Here is a 21,386-nt window from a genome sequence, read left to right as displayed (position 1 = left end):
AATGTTGTGAATTCATTTTAGAAGAACACATCCGTTTTAGAAGTATTAGCAACCCCAGAGATGTTCCCTAGACCTGAAATGAAGCATACTTTAGAACCAGCATTATATCTGAAACATTAATCAGAACATGCACTATCTGAAAGAAGATAAATTGTTATTGACATGATATATAGTATGTTGTGGCCAAAAACTTACAATGTTGTCCAACATAGGAAAATGATTATAAAATACTCTCTATACAAGATAAACCAATTGTCATGTGGAGGACGAAGTCAATGCCCAGCTTCCTTCAGTAGTTAGGTGAAATTTGCCAGCATAACATACTGGTTAATCTCTATTCTGATGGATTAGGAAAAGGAGAACTTCCCTATAGTTTACAAAAGGTATGAAAAGTGCAAAAAAGAAAGCACTTTTCTCTCCAGATCGAAGTGTGGGGAGTTTTGTTACCAACTTTTCTTCAAGAAAAAAAAACAAACCAAACAACAACTTTGAATCAAAAAACCCCCAAACAACCTAGATTCTCTTCCCTTTACAGTTTCTGACTCTATAGCCAGTACCTGGATTTTGCTTGTTGTTATTTTGTGCAACATTGGAGAAGTTCTGTACATACAGTTTTACTGCCATGCAGTCATTCAGGGGTAACTGGACCGAAAGAGACAATGGCAAAAACATATTAATACTTTGCAACACCATTGTTGAAATAGTTGACTTGGAAGCACTTACTTAATTTTCCAACAAAAATATGGACACTAGGGAACCTAGGATCCTTTATCCTGGTCCGAGATTTTGCTACTCACTGAACAGATTAATTTCCAAATTTGGTCTTGTGAAAGAAAGAAAAAAGATACTCTAGGCTATTATTTGAATGCCAGGTTGGAGAGGGCTGTAAGCAACCTGTTCTAGTGGAAGTGGTCCTGCCCATGGCAGGGGGTTTAGAACTAAATAATCTTTAAGGTCCCTTCCAACTCAAAACACTCTATGATTTTTTTTCCTTACTGTTTTTAGAAGTCACTCTGAAAGGTCACTAACTAAATATTAGATTTTATGCATCAATACCCTTTTCACTCCAAAGCTCTCCACAGACATTTTACCTTTAGTAGGTATGAATGGACGCAATGTTTTGTCAACATCCTCCTCCACTATCCTGTTATCCCTATGAGCCACCTTTGGGTGTCAAGCCTTCTCAAAGCCAATGCACTTACAAATAAACTGTTGCCTCCAGTCCCTTCAGGAACAATAAATTTATTCATTTCTTGCATGTGCCCTACACAGAAATAATCTTCCCTTTGCTTCCATGGATGTTCTGCTGAAGAGACAGCTGAAGGTTGGGCCATCTGCCAAGTTTCACTTTGCAGTGGGTGTCCCAGTTTGCGTTTCCTCCTATGGGTGCAGGTGACAACACCGCAACTGTACCAGCCCCAGCCTGGCCCTCTAGTTAGTCCATGAGACACCGCTCATGGAAAATCACATCAAGTCCTACTAGTCAGTAACGAGAAAACATCTTCCTGTTTTATTAGCAATATGTTATTTTGGCACGTATGCATAATCTTTTCTGGGCAATTAACACAACTAATTGTGAAGGAAGAACTAGCTTTAGGAAAACACGAGAGAGACTGAAGAGACCTGCATCCTCCCAACCTATGGCTCACTGTAAAGGCAGGAAACTGATTAATCTGCATCCAGCAAGTTAATGAGAAAATCCATCGTTACCCTGAGACTTCTTGTTTCATCTTCAATGTGATATATCAACTGATATATATAATCTGCTTTATGTAATTAAAATTGCTAATTGCTTTAATCAGTTTATCAATTCACTTTTTTGTTTGAGTTTTTTGTGGGTTTTGGATTTTGTTGGGGTTTTTTTGAGGCAGTATTGTGCCCTCATTGACTAGAAGTGCAACTCTGAGAGAAGCCCTATTGACCCAGCAAAGAACAGTGGACTAGAGAAAAGACTGTAGCCAGCTGGACCAGCAAAAGTGTCCCTCTGCCCAATACTCCTCACTTTAGATACAGATATATAGAGACATGGAAATACAGAATGTGTTCGGTGATCTGAAAACAAACAATTCATTTCAAAAGACAATTGCATTCTAATAATTCTGTCTCAGTGCCCACAGACCTGGAATAGCAGGGCATATTATTGAGTCTTTTAAACTGAGCAGTTACACATTTTTCTCCAAAAAATATTTTTCACTTGAATCCATTAAACTCAGACAAATCCTGGCACTGCTGAAGTCAGTGCATACTTTACCATTGATTTTTAGAGACAGAGATTTTTACTCCTGTTTTCCTTCCCTCACATTGCCTGAAGATTGCACAGAGGGTGTTGAAATGGATTATCTGGGTTTGTTACTGCACAACATCCAAAATAAGGAGCAATTAGAATCATAGATTCAGAGATGAAAAGGAATCAGCATGATCAGTTTGACCTCCCAGCAATTCTATACAATTTAATGTGTTGTCTTGAAAACATTTAGTTGTCATGAAGCAGCAGGTGTACTGTGACTGCCATTCATAAGGCAAAGCACGAGCTGTTCTGCAGTTATTTTATGTTTCTGTCACTCGTTTCTTCATCACATCTATCTGTGGTAATGCAGAGTCTTTGGGGAAGGGATTTCTTTCTGTTCATGTGTGCACCACGTCTGGGCCAGCTGAGTCACGCTCAGCAGCTGAAGTCTTTGTGATGCTCCCACATAAATAAGATGAAAATCAGAATGAGATAATGGGACATGCTGCAAAGACCAAACTGAGTCACGCTCTTCAATTTCATTTTAATTTCTGGATCTTACTCTGACATTAACCAGCACTTAGATTTTTTATTTTGGTGACAGCAGGATGAAGCATGAAATCTTTGTTAATTTGTTTAAAACTAATTATCATCTATTCACACACAACATAAGAAAATAAAAAATAAAACTCCTTGGTTTGCTTCTAATGCTTCTGTTGTATGAGAATAGAAGATACAGTTCAACATCTTCACCAGGCTGAAATAAAAATCTATTTGACAGCTTGTAGTTCTACTGTCAATGGTAATACCCCTTGGAGTGCCTATCTCTTTAATGATCAAACGCTAACCTTAGTGGTGAATAGTATTCCTATCAGGCTACTTTATGTTGCTGGACTTGCTGTCAGTTCACAATAACTGAAAAAGTAGATGATGTCAGTCAGAGTTTTCACTCTCCTTCTCTTGCTTCCAATGAAAACTCAGAAAGAGCCTAGTTCAAAATGAGTTCTAAAAATGACAAAGGACCTTATCACAACACAGCGAGGCTGTTATCAGCCAAATCAGCAGCACTCCAATAGACAAAAAGTGTATCCAAGAGGACTTCTTTATTTGAATTAATGAACTAATATATTAACCTGCTTCATCTGATGGCAGGACTTTAAAAGATGCTTTGGCTGCAAGTTACTGTATTCACAGTACAATATAGTGCGGTGATTTACATGGACCAAATCTTGTAAGACACAGTGGCCAGCTCGAATAAAAGCTCAAAAAATAAACTAAACAGTATGTGTGCACATCAGGAAAACAATCACTGTAGGAAGAAACATATATTTATATAGCATAGAGAAAAATAATAGGTACAAACAAAATTCCTTCTTCCTGGCTGGGCTGAACTCAAGCCTCCATAGCAGGGAAATGCCATATATTAGTACCAGTGCTTGCCAAGCTACAACAGGCAAAGTGATCCAAATGGCTGGAATGTAAGTGTCAACATGCAACAATGTCCAGTCAGAAATCTGGAAACATTCTCAGTGTAATTACAAAACTAACAGTGGTTTTTAGGAGCAGATAACATGAAATAACAGAACAGAGATGTTACTGTGGCTGTTCTGAGATGTAACTAGAGACAAGTTGACATGATGCCTTACAAGCAAAGATGGCAAAGCCCATTTAAAAATTACTATGGAGATGATGAAAACATTTCCCTGCAGGCACTGCCAGCTTCCTTTTTTCAATCTTTGTTTATATCAAATGAAAATGAATAGAGGAATAGGACAGATCAAAGGTCTGTGTAGCCTGCTATGCTGTCTCCCATAGTGGCCAAAAGCAGATGCATGGGGGAGAATGTAAGCATAAGGCCGGAATACAGAATAATTCCCTGGAATTCTCCCTCAGCCTTCGATATCTTCAGCAAAGGTGATCACTATGCATTTAGAATCCCTCAACAGCTTTTCATTTTACAGGTGTCCTCTTGAGCACATGTTAGCTTTGGAAATAACGTCTCCATTCCCAAGGACAGGGTCTCCACAGCCTAACCACAGCTCACCCGCAGAACCGCCACCCGCAGCCTGCCCCACCCGCTCTGCACACTAAACCTCCTGACCTTCGCGATGTGCTCGTGTCGCTTTGTTTTGAGAAGATACAGGACTCAGCTATCAGCCCTGAGAAACCTACAGTGTTTTCAATATGAACCAGAAAGAAAACCTCTGCTTTATAAAACTGTCCTTAGCTTTACCTAGACTGAATAGAAAATCTGCTAACTAGAACATAGCATGTGAGGTATAAAAATTATTTTCCATCTTACCTGCTGAATTCCATCCCAAGGTTTTTTCCATGTTTAATTAATAAGTTACTACAGATAGTGATCTATTATCTACAGAGGCTTTTAAATTCATCATTTAGACCTTCAATTTTAGCAGAAAAAATACTGAAAATACAGCAATTTTATTAAATGAGATCAAACTTTTATGCTTAATCACCTGACATTTTTAGTATAAAGGTCATTAAAATGTACTAATTATATTTTCATAAAACAATACTGTGAGTAGTGGGCAGATCTTCAGTGATTAGAAATTTCTTTTGAGAACCGGTTCATGTTCTGTGTCCAACATCTCTTAGAATCCAGGAGCCCAGCTCTGCACAACTCTCAAGTACTGCATTTCTTAGTGCCACGGCCTGGTTACTGGGAGTTAGATTTAAAACGTACTTTCCAAAGATTCAGTGAAATGTAGGTATAATAATTTATAGGCTGACTGTAGGTTAGTATGAAATACACAAGGAAACACAATAGTGCTCAAGAATTTGGAAGGAATGAGAAACCCAAATACACAAAGAATAGCAGCTCTCAATAGTTTGTCATCTTTCATAAACACGTCTTTGTAAACACATATGGTGTCTAGTTGTGTGTATACATTAGACCTTGAAGCAGTTGCCTGTTTGGCAGTACTACTAAGTTCAGAGCAAAATAGGCTTGTTGCTATGACAAATCAACCAGGTTTTTCACCAGATCCTTGGTACTGATGGAGTGCTAGTGACCCCTGGTGCTGCAGTGATTCTCAGAGCCCTGATACAGCATCTAACCCTCATTACAGGAGGCGCAACACATTTTCTGCCCTAAATTAAACAAGAATTGGCATCTACTGAAATGAATGGCAGGCAGCCCCACTTAGATTGAAATATCAGATGTAACCAGGGTGGGCGGGTTTTGCAGCAAGTCTTAAAGAATTTATAATGGCACTTACATTTAAGTTTAATGTATTGTGGTTAACCTTTAGCAAAGGTGTACCCTCTCCAAAGCGCCACTCATCACTAAAGGCCTAGAAGTCACTTCAATCAATGAAGTGACTGCAAATTGTTTCCTGAATTACAGTTCTTTAGATGTATTCAGTTTCACCAATTCTCCAAGTTTCATAACTGTTATTTTTTGCACAGAAATTGCTTGATCAGCAATGTGGAATAAACAGGAGGTAGAAGAATTCATGACATATATAATATACATACTTACTTTCAAGTCTTCCCTAAAGCAGGCAGATAATGCACACAGTTCAACTACGGCCACACACTGAAAATTTTCCTTTTCTTTTTACAAAACCCTCATTCTTATCACAGATGGGAGAGCATATGGTAGGAAGCCCTTATGGTATATGGGAAACAGCTTCCACATTATAGTAGATTTCATATTGAAACTGCAGAGTCAATAAATGGGAGGAAGCAACCAAAGATATCTAGAATATTTTAACCTTCTCACTATAAACATTGGCTGTCCTTGCAGTCCAAGCTGCTGGAGAAGGAAACTGGGGGAGGGAAAACTACACAAGCTCCATGAACATGTGACAAAACCAAGAAACAAACACATACAAACAGCAAAACAAAAACAAACAAAACTTTGAAAACAATATTCTGTTGAAAAGATACAAAATCAGATGCAAATTGGAAAGCTGAGGAACTAGAACCTGCAATGAATTTCCAGTAGCAAAATTAAAAGAATTTGTAAAAGGAGAGAATAAGATGCGTTAGGAGGTTAACAAAAAGCTTGATTTATTTAATGGCTTGATCCTAAACCTTAGTGAAGGGAGTTGCTGCCATTGGCTACTGAGCAGCCTGCAGCCCCGCAGCAGCACAGCTAACCTGGCTGGTACCTTGGTTGGGTGAATAAAAGCTGCCCAGCAACTCCAAGAGCTACTAAAACGCGTATGGGGGAAGTGAAGTTTGGTTTACTTTTCTGGTTTCTACTGGGAAAATGGAATGTAAACTTTTAAATGCACTGCCCTGAGCTGATAGTGCGCTCCAGCGTACGGTTGGAGACGCAGTCCCACCACAGAGGCTGGTGCAGAGAGCACCTCAGTGGCTGAGGTCATTAACAACTGTTTTCTTCCTGAGGTTAATGAACAGAAGCAAACATCTTCTGTAGAATTAATGCTCCCAGGAAATGCCCTGTGTCATGATCATTACTATGATTTATATTCAGTATAAATGCTTTGCATACAATTTATAGCGTTTTCTACCTCAGCATCTCAGAGTGGCTTACAAACATAACAGCGTTCTTATTTCTACAGCTTAAGACAATGGAAATTTTAAACAGAATGGGAAATGAAGTAGCACAACTAGATCACACTGTATTGTAGTACAGTTAGGAGCAAAACCCGCATTTTCTTAGCATCAAAAGACTTTATTTGGTCAGGAGAAATGCCAAAAAAAAAAAAAAAAAAAAGAGAGACACTGTTAATTGATCATTTTAAGAATAGTTATGTATAGATCTCATCACTGAGTTTGTTTCCATGGATCTCAAAAAATAAGCAAGAATTAAAACAAATGTAATCTTTACCTCAAAATCACATAAATCTAGATGTAACACTGAATTACATAATTGGCAACAGGCAGCAAACATCTAGATCCAGCCTGCACGAGTCTGGAATAATTTTCCATGCCAATTACAAATGGCATTGTTCTATGAGGGGTATGATGCTGTAGTGACTCTTAAATCTAGTGGTTAAGGCACTCAGCTGGGAGGGAATGAGTCTTTTTCTCAGGTTGATTTTATATTCAACACTCAACAGTAATTATTAACAGATAAGCAATGCCTGGACTCTCCATTCTCAGTTGGATGCTCCAACCACTACAGGACAGTTAAGCTCTTTTTTGTTTTCTCCCCTCCAGACTCACATGTTTCTCATTCTTTGTTGTGCTACAACTTGGCTTAGAAAGGAAGGACAGTTTATAGCTGGCGATGTGGGTGTCGTCCCCTCAAACCCAGGCAAAATTAGGCTCTTTATGGGATGTGATCCACAAAACCTGCCTGGCAAGACACAGAAAGTGGTTTTTCTATCCCATAGGTTTTTGTTTCAACTACAAGATTAACAGCTGACTTTAAATTTCTGAGTCACTCGACTTGTATCATGCAGCTGATCTTGCTTATCAACATCAGCTTAACTTTCTTTCCTAAGAGAAGGATAAGCTTTGGATATGCTCTTAACATTTGTTTAATCCTTAAGTAGTTATTCTGCAGCATTGCAACCTAGCTCTTGTTCTAAGGTCAAGAATTCGACCTCTCTACTCCTGTAATGAACATCAGCTGATACAGGTGGTTACATGCAGGTCAGAAAGACTTTTATGTGCAGAGCTGATCATCAGTGCGAGAGGGGATATTCATAATCTGCGATTTAGAAGGCAAATTAAATCTTAAATTATGTCCTGGATAATTTTAAGTTGTTTCATGCTCAAAAGCTTAAACTGACATTAGTCAGGCTAGTGCCACCATTACACAGTAAGTAATAATCTCAGCAATGCGTGTTTAGGTGATTTAATCAAACAGTATCAATTAGGTCATGTAATTGATGCTATTCATATTATCTGAAATGGTGCTATATAGGAATGAACACAATTTTTCTTTACTTTCTGTGCTGCTGAGAATCTTGCAGTCATGTAGTCCAAGGCAAGTGCAATTTTGCTTATTGGACTATTTATATAAAGTAATAGCTATTCTGTCACTACCTCATTTTTTTTTCCAAGTTTACAGAGTTTAACAATCCTTTCCCAGTACCCATTTTATGAGCAGAATAAAGCTCTCTTCCTGGAACATTATTGCCAGCTTTTAATAGCCACATTTAATCTTTGTTTAACAAGTAGTATTCCAGAAAAATTTACAAGTACTTGTCAGAAAACATTGCAGGATCTTGTTACATTATTAGAGTTTTATATTGATTAAACACATGGTCAGTAAAAGGTGTAATAAAACAACTGTCATTATAAAATGGAGCTCACAAGGTAAGCTACATCCCTTTGCATTTTTTATTTTATTCAAGAGTAGCTGATTTCACTTTCATTTATTTGTTCTGCTCTCTCTATGTGAGCTTAGTACAACATTGAGAATGTGGCATAGCGTTGTAACAACTCTTACGCTGCAGGATACCAAGAGGCACTGTGCTTGGCAAAAATTACAATATCTTAAACAAGTATTGGTCCTGTTTATGGAGTCTGCATCAAATATTAAATCACAACACAGTCACAGAATCCCAGAGATTGGAAGGGCCCTGGCAAGCTCATCCAGTGCAATCCCCCCATGGAGCAGGAACACCCAGATGAGGTTACACAGGAAGGTGTCCAGGCGGGTTGGAATGTCTGCACAGAAGGAGACTCCACAACCCCCCTGGGCAGCCTGTTCTGGTGTTCTGGCACCATCACCATGAAGAAGAACTGGACTCCGCCCCATTGACCACAAAATGTCAAAAATCCTCCACCCTGATTAGAAAAGTAGTTTAAATCTCATATTTTCATATATCTGTGAAGTTCTACTCTAATACAAATATTCTATTCATTCAGTAATCTGAGGGATATCTAACTACTCTACTGAAAGAACTGATTTTAATGAAACTGAAACATACATAAGAAAATAAAACACACCAGCAACTGCTTGTCATGAGCCATGCTTAGGAAGTGTGGGTATTTCAAGATCACGTACAAAAATGGCTAGGGATAGAATCTGGTCATAGAAAACATCCTGTTCAACTTCTTTTAAGGTAGTGATGTTACAAAGATAGAAATGAAAGCAGATTTTGGCCTGTAGCACATCCTTGCATGCAGACATAACTTCATAGGATAAGATGTTAGATGAGAAGATGAAAAGTCTTTTTGCTTAACTGAACTGGAAAAGATACAGTGTGCAAAAAGTAGCTATTTATAGATTACATTTCCTTTTCAAGTAGTTTGGTGGCATTTTTCATTTACAGAAGTTATAACATTAACTGTAAATATAAATAAGAGCAACACTGCTATCATAACAAGAACTCTTGGCCTATAGCTCATCTATACATTCTCTTATGTCCCTGCAGAGAATTAAGCACTTCTTTTCCAGCTACTTATTTTGATTTCTTAATCCAGTATGCTTGGCAGAAAAACGGAGAGAAAAGAACAGAAAGGGCATGGAAGGCTGCAGTTAATCCAAATATGATGGAGATTGTTTCTGTTACTTATTGTTCATTGCATTAACAATATTCTGTAAAGCTAGGGCAAAAGGAATAATCCCTGCTGCATACCTTTTGTCTTCTAAATATTATGGAAGCAAAAATCATTTAACGTGATAGATTGCAGACATTATCTTTGAAGAACCTATTTTATATAAGAACCTTATTTTATATAAGAAAGCTACAATTTGCAAAGTTTGTACAGTACCTCTGACATAGCAATAGTTTCAGTAGTCACACTGAATGTTTTCATGTACAGTGTGAGCACAAGAAACATCAAAAAGAATGTGATTCTACATTCTGCAAACCGTGGATTTAAGGTGTGTTTCTAGCATGTAGACTGGCCATCGCTGAAGTAAAATTTACGAGATCCAGGCAGATAATACAGAAAACAGTCAAACAAAAAATCAACTGTTACTACAGTCCTTTGTCTTTGTGACCCATACATTATTAGTTAATTATCATTTTAATTGTAGCAGTGCGTAGGGCCTCAGCCATAACTAAAACTCCATTGTGCAGGTTGTGGCATAAATGCAGAACAAATGAATTGTGTTTTAAATATCAAACACTTGCAGTAAGTTGCTCCAGGATGGAGTCAACAGATAAACACACTGCCCAGTGCATTTGGTGATGATGGTCATGGTGTGTTTGTTTCTTTTTTTTTTTTTAATACAACCTAGCAGAACCCTCAAAGTAACCAGAGATAAGAAATCAGCGTGTGAACACCTGGATGGGCTGGGAGTGCCTCCAGTTCCCACGGATGTCAAACCACATCCTTTGCCAGGCTCTACAGGTGTAGCTGAACACGGGCATAGCACAGGAGACAAGAGTCCTGGAACTACTACAGATACAGAATCCTCAAGAACTAGGAGTGTCTAACTCTGCATGAGGACCTTACATGGACCTTAACTGTCTTTGTAGATGCTGCATTAAATCTGAGATTATTGGTCTGTTCTATAAAAGGAGACATCCACTGGCATTTGGGTACCAAAGCTGACACTTTTTACCGTTGGTAGGTCATTACCTTGACCATCGGGAAAAAGGAGGGGTAGCTATTGAGTTTAAGTCTTGAACCTGTAAGAGCTGTAAAACGGTTCACAGCTGATTTTCAGGCCAAAGGTAGAATGAAGAAGCACTTCTCTCTTCGCTCTAGTGTCTGGGGTCAGTGCTGAAGCCGAGCACTAAACCCAGGATTTACTCTTTGGTCACAGGCTATCCATGTGCTGGTATGAAATGCTGGCCTCCCTCTGGAAGACGATGACCTTGGGTTGCTACTGCCTGGTTCACAAGAAAAGATTTGTTATGAGCAAATTCAGTAACACCAACAAGCTAAAAACTCTGGTGATAAGAAAAACTTGGTTGTGCTGTTTTTCCAGCAAGATGCATGGGAAGAACAATCAAAACATGTTCTAGCTAGCAAAAAAACCCACAAACCAACACACAAAACAAACCAGCCTGCAACTGGCAAAAGAAGTCTGAAGAATAAACAGAACCTGTGCAGCTCTTCTGAGCTGCACGTAGCTGTCTGCTACCAGGAGGAAGTTAATTCATCATGATAAAAACAAACATCCATTTTAAACTTGCTTGGCAATGAGGATGTTCTTATTTGCATAATGATGGTTATTTGAATATGATGAGAATTTGCCTGAGCGAGACTCAAGCTCAAACACATTCAGATGTGATACAGTCTGTACAATTTTCTCAAGGATTGCAATTTAATACTATTTATCTAATGAAAGAAAAATAAATATTGGCTGTAACATCCCATTATGCTTGAGAGCCGGTTTTAAATTACACTTGAATAAAGTAACTGAGTGTGGGATGTTTGCATTTCCTCAGGGAACGGTAACACTTCCCAAAATGGTGAAAAATATCATCCTTTCCCCAGTAGCCTCCATCTCAATAACAGGACTGCAGAGATAATACTAATAAAGTGGGGCCTATTGCACTTTCAACACTGAATATCAACAATAGCAGCAATGAACCAAACAGCGTTTCACCCATACGAAACAATATCAAAGAGTTCTAAAGTCAAGTTTAAAAAAACAAAAAAACAAAATGAAACAAACAAAGAACCCATTTAAGAGTAGACTGGTAAATAATCACTGAAAAGGTTTATACTAGAAATGGCACACAAATTTCAACAAAGAGGAGCATTGGTCATGGGAACCATTTAGTAAGGAAAGCTATGAATGGGACATTATTTAGTAGGTTCCTATTAGCTCTGATACAAGCATTTCTGGGTTGGAACCAGGTGTTATACATATGGCCAGAGGAAAGAATTTCCTGTTAGGTTTATGGATATTTGTTTGTAATTGTGAAAAAAAAAAAATCTGTACATATAGAGGGAAATATCACAGTTATGAATATCTTCACATTTTGCACTTTTATCTGATCCAGACATTGTGACCGCCTTTGTTACACAGGACAATCTTTAATTTTATTTCTGAACACCCCTAAAACCTTGGTGAGGTACAGTTCCAAATCAGAAGTTTGCCGTTCAAGCTCCATATCGAGTACAACATTTTTTGCTATTTTATTGTAGGAAAACCTCTACATTTTTTCAAGGATATTGGATGCCACCTCTAGTGAGGATTAAAAGAACTTCAAATTTTTCAAAGCATATCGCAATGGGAAGCACAGGCATGGATTAACTGGGGTTGAATGTGTATCACATTGCGATGGACATAGCTACATAAGTCCACCAAATCAAGCCAGTGTGTGGCTCTTGGTAATTTCAGACGTCAAAGTGTTTTCAGCAAGGATGCAATTTTCTGATTGCAGAGCCATATATCTGTCTTGCCAAACCTTAAACGGCATAAGACTGAATTCTGTGCTGCAGATGCTGAGGATAATTAACTAGCAAATCCATCCATGTGAGAGAGATTATTTTATTTGTGTCTTCAAAGGAATAAGACAAAATTATGCTTAAGCTTAGTTCAAAGCTGATCTTGCTCCTATTAAAGTCTATGGGTTTCTTTGCTGCTGGAGTTAACCTAAAATGACTTAATTGTTCTAATTATGTCTTAAACAAGATTGTCAAGAAAGCTTTGTTCTTGTAAAGCAGTTGAACTACCTGAAACTATAATCTTTAGAAGCTAGTAATGCATCTCTAAAGCAGAAAAGGATGCAAACTAGTATTTTATTGCAATTCTAATAAAGTGTATATCATAAAGTTTTTATGACAACCTAGTTCATCAAGATCAGCAAGCAGGTCATTAACAAAGAAAATTACAAACCCAGTTCACTTTTCAGAGAATTAATTTGCAGAATGTGGTATTATCATCTAATATACAGAATAGTTTGGCATTATATAAATCCACTTAGTCAACTCAAGCACATTTAGAAAAAAAAAGACGAATGTCTTAACATCTCCTGCCTCAATACCCTGATCTTTCTGCCTAAGCTGAGCCCATTGGCTTTCTCCACCACATTGTGCAGAGTTCATGGCTTTGTTGGCAATTAAATTTCAAGAAGACATTTTGATCAGTTTTTACAGTTCAGTGGTGCCATTATTAGGGTCATTATCCTTGCCTGTACCTCTAAAAGAGCTGAAGGAAATAAAATTTCATTCACACAACTTGATAAATCGTTTCATTAAAAAGGGGAGAAACTAAGAAGAATTCTTCCTCTCATAGTGGCACACCAAACAGAAAGCCTGGATCAAAAGAGAAGTCTGAACAAGAACGTTGGGAACATTCCAGACTAGCGTTTTAGTTAACGTGATGAAATAGAAGTGACTGTAACCGTAAAGTGGCTTAGCACAGTTTAAATAATAATTTAACAGGACAGCCTTACCTGTCTGGAAAGCAGCTTGTGAGTTCATCTGTTTATTTATTTATTTAGTCCCACACGAATGGCCAGTCTGCACTTAGAGAACAGCAGTTCCCACTTGCACTGTGACCCATTTTAAAGCTGGAACTTCAATGTTTCCCACAACATTTTTGGTGGAGAATGCATATGTTACCTTTTAACTTTTCATGGTAATGCAATTCTCGAACCATCCAGATTTGCTGTTCCACCAGAAAGTAGATGAAATCGGCATATGTAAGAAATTAATCTGATTGGCATTTATGTCTTTGTAGACGTTCACAGTAGATAAACAAAACGCGTGCAGCATGGGGAATAAGCACAAGGAGTTAGAAACCTGTGTTAGGGCAGGAGATTATGACCTAGTGGCAATTACGGAGACATGGTGGGACAGCAGACGACTGGAATGAGGTCATGGATGGCTATGTCCTTTTCAGGAAAGACAGGCCAGCCAGGCATGGTGGTGGAGTTGCTCTTTATGTGAGAGAGCAACTACAATGCATTGAGTATTGTCCAGGCACCGATGAGGAGCGAGTTGAGAGTCTATGGGGGAAAGTTACTCTGCCCTGGTGAGACCACACCTGGAATCTTGTGTCCAGTTGTGGCCCCTCAGTTCCAGCAGGACAGGGAACTGCTGGAGAGAGTCCAGCGCAGCCACCAAGATGCTGAAGGGAGTGGAGCATCTCCCGTGTGAGGAAAGGCTGAGGGAGCTGGGGCTCTGGAGCTGGACAAGAGGAGAATGAGGGGTGACCCCATTCATGTTTACAGATATCTAAAGGGTGAGTGTCAGGAGGATGGAACCAGGCTCTTCTCGGTGACAACCAGTGACAGGACAAGGGGTAATGGGTTCAAACTGGAACACAAAAGGTGGTGGCAATTTATATGCTAATGAATAAAGTGGTATAGAAATTGTCTAACTGCATATTAATGAAGAATGAAAGGGTGTAAGTTATGATGCCTTTAAGTAGTGGAGAGAGAAGTATTTTCTCATCAACAGTTGATATCTAGTTCTTGGACTGTTCTCTTAATCAAAAACCCCACAAATTGAGCAGAATTCAGGGAAACTATGGAAGCAAGATAGGTCTAAACCTAAACTGAACTGACTTCTTGTTAAGATCTGAGCAGAAATGCTTACTGAAAAATAAGAGTAGCTGGCCTTGGCTTCACCATTCACAAACTAGATCTTGGGCCTTAAATCTTTTAAGCTAGGGTTGCTGATAACAATTTGTTGCTTCTTTGTTCAACTGTTCTATCTGTGCTTGCTTAACAATTATAAAGAAAAAAACTTCGCTCTGTAATCTTGGTCTCAAAACATTCATTAAGAGACTAATTAGGTGTATTGCTCAGGCAACGTCTTTGATTACTATTTGCATTAATATAGCATGTAGAGTTAATGTACCAAGAGCCTGTGGTATTGGGTGTTATACACAAAAGAAACAGTTATGCCTGAGAGAACAGCTTATGAACAACCATGACCCTTTTGTGAGCCATGTATGTTGTATCCTCATTCCCTACAGCACTGGAAGTCTCTATCAAAGCATCTACCATCCACTCTTGAATCTGTGTTGAAAATGGAACCTCCGTGAGCAGGTCGTTGTCACACAAAGCGTGGTGCATCCAACCCAGCACCAGAATGGGGAACAGCGAGAGGTGCAGCAGTTCGGTCACAGTGCTGTGCTAAGGTAACTACGCCGCTTTCAGACCGGGGCTCGTGTCTCTTCCAGACACTCTGTAATGGGAGTGTAAGAGCTCAAGCCCGCAGAGGTTGGCACCGCCCAAGGAGATTCCACAGAATCTTGGGTTCCACAAGGCAAACTCATCTTGTGCCTCCTATGCTACAAATTAGTTCAGGGAAAATAGTGCACTTTCTGCCATTCATTGGAAACAAACTCAAATCTCCTCTTTCCCTTCAGCAGAATATTAAGGCTATTTCCCTCACGTAGGTCGCACAGTAGAGCATTCACCAAATAAAGGCAGTTAGTGCTACAAAACACAGCTACATGGGGCTGGCAGCATGAAGAGATTTAGGGGCTGAGGAAGCTCAAGGATTTGATGGCACCATCTCCACTGATATCACAGGGGGAATGCCTGACGTGGCAGTTCTCTCTGCAGTGCTTTAATCTGGTGCACCCCTGGCAAACATTTTTCACTGAGCTTAGGAAAACATGCCATTAATCTGTATTTACTATTAAAATATTAATATAGTGAATATTTAACTATTAATAATTAATTTACCCTTACTCTTACAAAACAGTTCTTTCATCAAGAGTCAAACCCGGTTCTTTTTGCAAATTTAGATGTTTTGATAAGCAACAATAAAAAGCTAGGACACATATGTCATTTTCTCATGAAAGAATCATGTAGCCAAGAACCTATGACCCGCACTGCGTTATGCTCAGTGACATATTTCTTGCCGGAATGGTGTAACCTCATTATTTTCTCAGTGCATGGGCCAGTCTCTCAACTGGTGCTAATCACTTCCACTGTCAGATACTACTATATAGCTTAACGTCCCTTTTACTTTACACAGTACACTATGTACTTGAACTAGGTTTCCACACATGCTGTAGAAAAGGATTTTAGGTCTCTATTTGACAACAACAGCCAAAATTATACCTTTCAAGAAGCATAAGCCTGGAGTGTACTATGACAATGAACAGTTCTGCATATGCTGGGGTGCTCTTCTTGGGGCCACTGAAATCTCCAGGTCTTACGATTTTATTATTACGGTTGAATTCAGTAGAACTCATTCAGTCATGTCTCATACGCAGAGACATGATGACAACTTGAGCATTTTGCTGTAGAGCTAGAGGGGTTTATTCACATGGCACTATTTTAAGATAGCTCATCCATTATACACGGTAAAAAGAAAAAATCAATATTTTATTCATATTAAGTGATTTTTAGAGCCTTGTTAGTGTTCTAGTATCACAGGATCTGTTAAGGTAACTAGATGGCATTACTTGTACTCTTACTGCCAAATAAAATCTGAGTATCCTTTCTCAAACACTTCCTTGATTCAGAGAACTGGTGGCTTCATTGTCAATCACTCTACTATACTCATTTACCAAAAAATCCAACACAGTTGCTAAAACACACAGTGAACCTCTGCTAAACTCTACCAGCTAACCCTGGTTTTCTCTCCTGATACTGAAACTTGCACTATAGTAAACATATGGCTTCAGACACTTATTGTACAAACTCAAAAGGAAGGCTTTAGCAGTTTGAGTGTGTTGAATTTGCAAGGAAGCCTATGGGGAAATCATTTGATTTGGAAAAAGAATATGCTGATGCTTTGCTTCTAAGAGTTCTAGATTAGTCTGAAGAGATGGTAGGAAGAACGTACAGAATTTATTAAGCCTGAGGCCTGCCAGCAATTTTTTATGGTTCACAAGGCAAAAAACAGGGGCATGTAAGCAAGAATAGTAATATCAATAAAAGCCACACTACTGCGTTTGCTAGCTCACTAGAGGGAAAAAAGACATTTGTCATTAAATGATGCTGTTTCTTTGCCCAACCCAAATGCAAAACTGTAGTAAGATTTACAGAGGCTGAACTTTGATCTTACAGAAAACCAAGGGTTACCAACACAAAAGAAGTATGGAATTCATTTTTTATCTTGTCATATTATCAATTAATAAGTTACATATTGATAGATCCAGTTTAATAAATCTCATAATTTAAACTATCCTTTTAAAGGAAAATAATGAAAAAGCAGTGTTCTCCTTTATATTCACAGGAAAAAGCAATATATTAATCTTCAAATTTCATTTCATATTTATCCTCTGGGACAAAAGCAACTGTGAAAATATTTACTCATAATGCCTGAAATTAACCCAAATGTTTTCAGCATAGGGGTTTTCATTGAGACCTAAGTGCATGCAAGTAAAACTGAGATGCAGTTTGTTCATGTCTTGAGCACCAGCCCTTTGCATGGAAATAGGCTTGAGCATTAACTGGGAGATGAAAGGGATGAGGGAAGGTATGCAGCTAGTGTAACATCACGATGAACCCAGGAGACTTTATAAAGCAAATGAACTGAAATACTTTCAGACAAATTGACTAAAATCTTAACTGCATATTCAATTACAGATAACTAAGAGCGTGTAACAAACACTTAGGAGTTTCAGTGGATTTTAAGCTATTACCTTTAATTGTGTCTCAGAAGTCTATTCCAGAGCAGTGACTTTCTGTAGGGAAAAAAAAAAAATAAAAATCAAACCTAACCCCCAAAACAAAAGCAGCGTCAACAATGCAGATACCCTGGAGGATATGTTCCTTGTCAAATAGATATGTTTGGATTTTTTTCCCCAAGAAAAATTATCAGCAAAATAATTCATTTTAATAGATAAATAGTTCAGTTTAAGGATGTGAAAAAAGCCTGCTACTCTGAGAAATAAAACTCTGATCTTTTTCGCTATGATATTAAGTCCACCACAGTCAGCCATTATCTTTGCGGTGTATCATGGACAGACCAACACCACAGATGTACTGACATTCTTGATCTATGTACAAAGGAGCAATTTTACTGCATTTGCTGCAGAAGACGGGAGAGGAAAAAGCAAGAAAAGTCACTTTGCCTAATTAAATGGTTATGTTGTTTGATCCACTGTCAAACTAGAAAGACTTCTAGCTTATACTGGGCAAGATACCTATGCTGTCACAACAAATATGGCAAAAATGCATTGTTAGTGTCAGCTTTCGAGAGAAGTTAAGCTAATGAGAGGGAGCTGTGGGGTCTTTTGATTATATTAGTATTGAATATCCAATGCTTCTGCTGTACCAGAAATTCTTCATGCTGCTGCACGTTTTTGTCTTATATTTTGTTGTTTTCTCCTATAGAAAGAAAGCACTGATGTCATGAACCACTTTTCATGTTTACGCTGCATATTAATGGATGCACAGAAAAACCAAAGATGCAACAAATTCCCCTCCTTATTCCTTGTCAGAAACTATTTAATTATACTACTACTACCTGATTATTTGTCAGATCACCCAGCTGTCCTCTTTGCTTATTGTTTAACCTAAGTTGCATCAGATGATTCTCTTGTTTTCCTTCCTGCCTTATTTTGCTTCTGTATCCTGGTGAGTTTGCATGCCAATGTTTTTCTGTGTACAATATGATTTTTCCAAAGAATTCGTGGTTTGTTCTGTTTTTTATTTTATCAAGCTTTAGTTGAAATACTGAATATCTAAGTTCTGAAAATACATGGATACCTCCAAAATTGTAAATTTGTGTGTATCACTTCAAGTTCCCATTCTCCTTTTCAGAGTGAGAACTTCAGCTCCGCAGTGCCAGTGTATTCACATGATACACTGTGCAGCTTTCACCAGAGACTGCTCAGGGTTTGGGGAGACAGGAACACGATGTCACCTGAGTCAAGACCACTGCTGGCTTCATCCACCTTGGAAACAACCAAAACTTCTTCGTTTAAATTGCAGGTACCAAGCAAAGGGAGAGAGAACCAGCTTTACTTGTCACAGATCAAATCCCAAGAGCTCCTTTGTGAACAAGAAATGTAGCTAAGTCCTGCCAGTTCTGCACACTGCTGAGCTTGACCATCATGAAATTTACCGATATCCAAACATGGACATTTAAACATCGTTAATTTCATCTTTCTTTGTTAAGTTGCAGGTTGAATAATTGAAGCTGAGCATTCAATAAATCTGATTTCTTCAGTTTATACAGTGGAAAAGAGAAAACCTGTTTTCTTGTTTTACAGCTTCAGTTGTGAAACAGTTATCATGAGTTTGTCTTGTATTGCAAAAAGACAATCCACAAAAAGCCACTGTCACTGTAACAGGGAATCCTGAATTACTGCCCTGTGCCACAAGATTTGTATTCCCCACTATCAACTAAATTTTATAGCATCTTGACAGCTGTCCTAGACCACACAGTTATAGCACTATTTGTCATCTGTGGTCTTTAAATGGCATAGCACCCAGATAATGTTGGGCCTTAAGCATTTTTGCTGGCTGTTAAAGGAATATTTAAAACTTTGGTGGTATTAACAGAGCCATGAACCTTAATTTCGGTTCACACAGTTCGGCTGTTGGCTCATGGGACACTTGGATTTCAGGACAGCCCTGAGCAGTGGGTAGAAAGCACGACGCTGTGTGCACATGTGTGTTTTGGCTGCTTGTCACATCAGTACAATGCGTCAGCACAGTTTGTTCCACCAGTTTGGTTCTGATAGTTGGATCCTCTTTAGACACTTCCTCACAATTTTACACTAATGGTAAGTGTGTATTGCATCACAGATAATGACCACTGTCTATGGCTTTTTATAACGATAGACTGAGAAAAGGTCTATTCCAATATGAGCGAAATTCTTATATGGTGTGGCCTGTATTATTTTATGATCTGGGCTAATCTTTAGCTTGCAACTCCAAAAGCAAATCCAAATAACTTTACAAAAAGCAGAATTGGTATGTGATGTTCAGTACGATGCTGGGTTGCAGCTGTGAGGGATGTGCCTCAAACCCCACTGTTAGTTCAAAACCCAAGACAAGCCCATTTAACAAGTGCAGGAGTGCAATAGCTGTTTCTTCAGCATCATCAAGAAGTCATCTTGCTTCTGAGAGACCCGTCTAGTTTTCCTTCTCCACAAGGCCTGCTCGCTATTGCAATCTCAGTCCTCAGGGTCACAGCACCTTTGCCAACCTCCTTTGGGCACCAGCCATGTCAGACACCCCCAGCCCGGGCAGCCCAAGGGGCTCCCCAGTCCCTGTGCCGGGGTCCCCTCCCTCCTCACAGCCCCGCGAGGGAAGCGGGGCAGCACCCACCTGTGCTGCTCGCACTGCCAAAGAGGACGGGACCCCCTCCGGCTCCCAGCTTGACCCCGCTGCACCACTTCCACCGCTTCTCTCCGTCCTCTCAGCCCAGGTACCCTGGGCAAGCCCGTCTAACATTCCCCCCCCTCAACTCTCAGCTCTCCCCGTGCTCCATTCGCTCCCGGAGCCCCCGGGTCCCTTCACTTACCGCTGCCGTGAGGGGACAAACGGACAAACGGCCCCGCGCGGGGGAGCCAGCGCGCGCTCCAACGGCCGTGCAGCCGCACGAGCCGGCACGAGCCGCCGGCGGCCAATCGGGGCTCGGCGCCGCGTGCGCTGGTGCGGGGCGCGAGGGGCGCGAGTTCCGCGGCGCGTGTTCCGCGCGTGTTCGGTACGTGTTTAATGCATGTTCAGTGCATGTTTAATGCTTGTTTAATGCATGTTTAGTGCGAGTTCCGCGGTGCATGTTCGGTGCATATTTAGTGCATGCTCAGTGCGTGTTCTGCGGTGCGTGTTCCGCGCGTGTTCAGTGCATGTTTAATGTATATTTAGTGCGAGTTCTGCGGTGCGTGTTTAGTGTGTGTTCCGTGGTGCATCCTCAGTGCATGTTCCGCGGTGCATGTTCAGTGCGTGTTCCGCGGTGCGTGTTCAGTCACAGCAACCCGTGTGCGTTCGGAGCCTCTGGCAGCTCAGCCGGGGCAGCTCGCTCGGGCCCGGCGCTGTGCTCCTCCGTGGTGCAGCCGGGAATGAGAGCCAGGGGCGCTAGGGGTGGCTGCAGGCACCTGTGCTCCCCCTGCTCCGCTAAATCCGACTCCGCTTTGTGGAAATGGAGGGTGTAGCGCTCGAGCTGACCCAGAGCAGCAGGCTGTCCAGTCCGGTTTGCCTCCACCAGGTAACAGTCCTCTCCACCTGTGCAGAGTAGGCAGGAGGAAGGAATTTTCATCCTTTTTCATGTCTTTCCACCTGTAAGATGAGCAGGAGAGGCAGGAGTCCCGGTGTGTGGTGAAGCCAGCCCAGCAGAATGCCTGTGGGTCTGCTGTGGTCTGTCCTTACTTTGCAACAGGAAAAACTGCAACTGAATCATGGTCCTGGCACGTTTGGGCTCCATTTGTCTTTAA

The 21,386-nt window shown here is 40.0% G+C and overlaps 2 protein-coding genes across 25 annotated transcripts in view; one reads left to right on the top strand and one right to left on the bottom strand.

The window, feature by feature from the left end:
* Positions 1 to 20,566, bottom strand: part of TMEM132D (transmembrane protein 132D) — a 226,691-nt gene extending 206,125 nt beyond the window's left edge. Inside the window, exons 1-2 of the mRNA XM_065032801.1 lie at positions 20,477 to 20,566; positions 17,643 to 17,684 (exon numbers count right to left, since the gene is read on the bottom strand). The gene's annotated coding sequence lies outside the window, so the exon portion shown is untranslated. The remainder of the gene's footprint in view (positions 1 to 17,642; positions 17,685 to 20,476) is intronic.
* The window catches only part of PIWIL1 (piwi like RNA-mediated gene silencing 1), a 137,765-nt gene continuing 136,902 nt past the window's right edge, over positions 20,524 to 21,386 (top strand). For 18 of the 24 annotated variants that reach the window (XM_065032834.1, XM_065032829.1, XM_065032809.1 and 15 more), the window contains exon 1: positions 20,703 to 21,160. The gene's annotated coding sequence lies outside the window, so the exon portion shown is untranslated. Of the gene's footprint in view, positions 20,660 to 20,701; positions 21,161 to 21,386 lie in introns of those variants that run through there. The other 6 variants (XM_065032832.1, XM_065032830.1, XM_065032808.1 and 3 more) reach the window with 2 other exon arrangements.

This window comes from Columba livia, chromosome 17 (assembly GCF_036013475.1).
Source record: "Columba livia isolate bColLiv1 breed racing homer chromosome 17, bColLiv1.pat.W.v2, whole genome shotgun sequence".
Classification (NCBI taxonomy): Eukaryota; Metazoa; Chordata; class Aves; order Columbiformes; family Columbidae; genus Columba; species Columba livia.
This window is presented reverse-complemented; position numbering and strand designations above follow the sequence as displayed.